We start from the raw sequence: 5,018 nt of genomic DNA on the forward strand, positions 1-5,018 counted from the left end.
TTCCTATGAAGGCTAAGGAGCTTCCCTGTGGTGGTGATGGTCCATGGAGTGAGGCACCAGGAGGGAGGTGTCCCCTCCTCCATGGCTCTTTGTGCCTGCCTGGTTTGGCCGTTGTCACACAGGAGGTGGATTAGGGGACAAGAAGAATTCCTGCCGGGCATGGGGTACTGAAGGAATTTCCTTTCTTATTCTTGCCCCTGACTACTTGGTGTGTTTTAGAGCAGTACTGAACTTCCTTCTCTTTGGGTCTGTTTCTGGTCTTGAAGAAGAATCAATAAATATGCCCTCAAAGTCTCTGTTAAGAAGAAAAAAATGCCATGACAAAGCACTCTGTTTTTTTTTTTTAAATTTTTTGGCAGCTTTTCCCTTCCCCTGCAGCACAGGTTTGTTGACTGTCTCACTTGGTGAGTTGAGTTGGCGCAGGTAGTTCCTTGAGCTACTGGAATCAGCCTGTTGTCCCCCCACTCTCCCCCACCTGTCCCCATGTTTAGTTGCTCCCAGGGAGTGCTACAAAACACACCGAGGTTGAGAAAAACCCACAGATGGGCCTCCAACGTGTGACAGGTTTGGAAACACAGGAGACTGTCTTGCCAGTAAGTGGCGGTGTCCTGGGTATGGTGGGCGTGTGTGAGATCCATGTGGCAGGAGGGCAGGGCAGAGAGGATGGAGGACCAATGACAGCATTCCAGATCCCAGTCCTGCTCTGAAGAGCTCCTGCAGACCAGGCAATCCGCTCTGAGGTGGCACAGGACCGTCTGGTTCCTCTCAGCTCAGCGTGCAGTGCTGCTGGCTGGCAGGTCCTGTGCACAGGAGCTCGGGCAGAGGACGAAGAGGAGAGGAAGCGATGCAGGAGGAGCTGAGCCAAGCAGAGGAACGAGGAGAGCTATGAGAGGCCAGACATCAGAAACGAGAATGCAGATAGCAGTCTATGAGGAAGTGAAACGGTGGGGTAGGGTAAAGAGGTGACTCGGAGGCTGAATATGTGGGTCTCACCCTTGTGAGCTGGGGAGCCTAACCAAAGGGGTTTGCCCTCGTTGGGCCTTCATTTTATCATATTTTAAAAATATATTTTTATTGATCTCAGAGAGGAAGAGAGAGAGAGAAACCTCAATAATGAGAGAGAACCACCGATCCACTGCCTCCTGCACGCACGCAACCCTGGCATGTGCCCTTGACTGGAATCGAACCTGGGACCCTTCAATCCACAGGCCAATGCTCTATCCACTAAGCCAAACCGGCTAGGACCATTTTTATCATCTTTAAAAGGGAGCCTTCCCTACATCACAAGGATATCATAAGGATTAAATGAAAACCCCATCAGCCAAAACTCATGCCAACACATGACTTGTCCAATAGTGATTTACCGAACAAATTTGGCTGAAGAAAGAAAGAGACAGGTGAGCAGAACACAGAGCACAGAGAAAAGATGGATACCCAGGGTAAGCGAGAGGGAGCTGGGCAGAGAAGCAAGAAAGACCCAAATGGTGATGGTGTTGGCAGAGCACTTGACTTGCTCAGAAATGCAAAAAGAGTGACAGGGTCCAACGAGGAGCAGCAGTGCCCAAGCTTGAGATCCCAGTGTGCAGCTGGCGGGTGGGCAGCAGAGACAGGAGGAGGGTCAGCAGGGAAGAAAGCCCAGGGTAGAGGTGGGTGAGAGGAAGTCCAACACCCGTTTGTTTTAGGGAGAATGAAGGCATGGGTAGGAGGTTGCAGATAGATGAGTAAGTGTGGATGCACTAGAGTTGAGGTAGATTAGCTTCAAAAGGCCATCTCAGAGAGAGACTTACTTTTTCCCCCCCTCTGAGCTCAATTCTTTGGTTCAAACTGGAAGTTTAATCACATGAAAGGTTGACTGGAGAAAGAGTTCTACCTCTAACTTCACGAGAAGGCAGGTCAAGCTTCTGTCACTCAGTGTGCTGAGAGAGAAAGGAGGAGTTTCTGGAAGGAGGTGACCACATTGTTCCGCCTTTCAGGAAAGGTGCCGGTGAAAATGGAATGGCTGTAGTTGATTTAAGGGGTAAAAGTTAAGGGGCAAAGGACGACTGAGGTTGAAAGGGCTTCTCTGGGTAGTCCTTTTGTTCCTGGGCAAGACGTCGCCGCTGATGGGTTCAAGGCGAGTGGGAGGGATGATGGATTGTGGATGAACCTATGAAGAATGAGGCAAAGCAGCATGAAACCATTTGTTTGGGCTTTATAGATTTTCTAATAAAAACGTCAAGGTTTTCTCACACCATTTCGAAAATGTCATCAAATGCAAAGCAGCTCTTATGCCAGCGACAAAGGCTGCATTTCCAATGGTAAATTCCAGCCCAAGAGGCAATAAAATAGTTGGTCAGGTTTTCCTCCAGTTCAAACCAGGGCTCAGGTTTGGTCCAGGACCCTTAGTTTAGGGTCCCCTTTGACCCTTCACAGTAGCAAGCCCCTCCCAATAGAACTTCCCTGACTGTGAAGTATTTGGGGAGTGATTAAGGGTTGGTGTTAGCTCAGTGGAAATATCCCTAAGAACAGGGATTCCATGTCCAAGCCATGTTTGGAGGTTGAAGGGCACATTTCCATGTCTCTGACTCAGGTTATTTCTGAGTAGCCATTAAAAAAATCTCCCAAGGGACTTGCTGGTCTTAGACTCTTCTTCCTTGCTATCTGCCTCACACACCTCCTCAAAATTATTATTGTTGCTATTATTATTTTTATGCATCTTTGATCACGTGACAGCCCAGCTCAAAGACCTTCAGTGGCTCCCCCTTGCCTCTTTTTGTTTTAATTTTTATAACATTTCAAAATTAATCCAAGAGCCTTAACCGGTTTGGCTCAGTGGATTGAGCATTGGCCTGCGGACTGAAAGGTCCTAGGTTCAATTCCGGTCAAGGTCAAGGGCATGTACCTTGGTTGCAGGCACATTCCCAGTGGGGGTGTGCAAGAGGCAGCTGATTGATGTTTCTCCCTCATTGATGTTTTTAACTCTCTATCCCTCTATCCCTCTCCCTTCCTCCCTGTAAGAAAATTAAAAAAAAAAATCAATAAAATAAAATTAATCCAAAAAGACCAAAATATTATCATTACAAAGTGTAATCCACGTCAGGATGATTAAAAAGACATATTGTATTCAAGATCCAGTGTGTTTCAGAGTTACAGCACATCTCAATTTGGAAGTTAAGTTTCATCGGATACACTTAATCTGTATTTAGTTTTCACAATCGAGGATTCACAAACCAAGTTGTCCAAATATACCTTAACATTTTCCAATATCTAAATCAAACATCAGTTTTTAGAGCTGAATTTACACTAATTTAATTGGAATCAAATTTTAAAGAATCCTATTCTTCCTAACACGGAGTAGTCGCCCAGCCCCTTTGTCTTTTAAATTCAGTGCAGGCTCCTTTAACAGGCTTCCTGCACCCTAATTCCTTTGCAGCCTTAGCTTTTGCAACTCCTGGGCATTTTCAACAAACTCAGTCAGACTCATGCAGCCTTCGCCCCACCCAGCCAGCCCTTTCCCCTCTCCGCAGCGGTCACCCCCTCCTCCCAGGCACTGCCCTTCACACCATCTTTGCCCATTAAGACCCTGCTGTTTCTCCAGGATTGATCTCAGAAGCCACTTCTTCCATGAAATCTTTCTTGATATTCTCAACTGTGATCCTGTCAGCTGTGATTTCCCCTTCCTTTTCACCCTTCAGAGCACATTGGAACCTCCAATTAATCCACTTTCACATGCATTCTAGTCCAGTCCAGATGCCCATCTCCTCGGAGCCGATACCAAACTGCCTCACCTCCCACAGCCCCTTTGCCCACTGCCTGCAGTCCAGTTTCCTCTGGTGGCCCCGTGGGCCGCCATGGTTAGGAAGAATGCGAGCATTGGGTTTGGAGTGGATCTGGTTTTGGGGTTCATCACTGTTCTGTTTCTTTGCAAAAAGGAAAAAAAGAAGAGACTAAAGAAGGAAGAGTGCTTACCTTGGTCTAGTCTCCTGCCAGGTTTGCTGCCTCACATTTGACTTTTGCTGCGGCCTCTTTCTGGGGCCCAGAGGAAGAGGCAGGCACGGACATGCGGCTATGCTGTCTTCCTCCCCTGGTCAGCTCTCTGCAGCTCGGAGGGAATAAGTTCAAGGTCCCACAAGATAGTTTCTGAGGGGCTTTGCTACACTCCTGGGATTTCTAGTGGGACTTACTCTGGAGGGGTCCCTCGTGGGGTCCCAGCCCAAACATTTCCTCTCGGATCCTCTCAGCATGAGGGGCAGTGAACACTGGGAGGGTTGCTTCCCAGGATCAAGGCAAACATAGGAATCATATGCTTTGATTAAAAAAAACAACAACAAGTGTGGATCTGGAGAGGGACCAGAGGGAAGCAGTGAGGTCACTGTGTTCTGTGTGGATGACACGGGGTCCACTGCACAGGCTTGGCACCTGCTGCCCAGAGCCACGGACGTGAGGTAGTTGGGTTAGGGATGCGCAGGTGGGAATGCTGCAGCACCAGGGAGAAGTTCAGTCAAGCTTAGCAAGCAGCTCCTCGTCCCAGGTTACAGGGTGCAGGAAGCCACTGCCAAGATAATGGCAATGGCTTAGTGTGTTAGGCAGAGAATTAGACGGTCTAGTCCTAATCTGTCTGTGGGTTAGGGTAGAATCCCGAACAAGGTCACCTCATGGCTGTGTTTTCCATATGCAGGTGGGATTGCTGCCTCTCATTTCTGGCAACCTGGCCAGACGTGAGTATTTTAGCTTCAAGGTGGAAAGAAACACAGCCTTCTTGGTCCTTCCTTCCTCCCTCTCTTCCACCTTCTCTTCCCTTCTCTCTCTCTCCTACCTCCTTCCCTCCCTCCCTCTCTCCTTCCCCCCCCCCCCCCAGATATTTAGAGTGCCCACCCTGCATCAGGAAGACTGAGCAGTGAGCAAAACAGTCCAAGTCCCTGACTCACACAGATGGTAGCAACAGCGAGACACATGAACGTGTCTACAGTACCCGGTAGTGATAAAGGCTCCACAGAGAGAGAGAGGGGTGAGGGGGACAGAGAGGGGCAGAGAGCTGT

At 48.6% G+C, this 5,018-nt stretch overlaps 1 long non-coding RNA gene across 1 annotated transcript; it reads right to left on the reverse strand.

Annotated features, from left to right (window-relative positions):
* Positions 1 to 1,798: 1,798 nt before the first annotated feature.
* Positions 1,799 to 4,809, reverse strand: LOC118718298. The gene is made up of 2 exons (XR_004987750.2): positions 3,949 to 4,809; positions 1,799 to 2,146 (listed from the first exon to the last, which is right to left on the reverse strand). It is a non-coding gene; the product is annotated as an uncharacterized LOC118718298 (long non-coding RNA).
* Between the last annotated feature and the right edge of the window lie 209 nt (positions 4,810 to 5,018).

Source organism: Pipistrellus kuhlii, unplaced genomic scaffold (genome assembly GCF_014108245.1).
Source record: "Pipistrellus kuhlii isolate mPipKuh1 unplaced genomic scaffold, mPipKuh1.p scaffold_m20_p_14, whole genome shotgun sequence".
Taxonomy (NCBI): Eukaryota; Metazoa; Chordata; class Mammalia; order Chiroptera; family Vespertilionidae; genus Pipistrellus; species Pipistrellus kuhlii.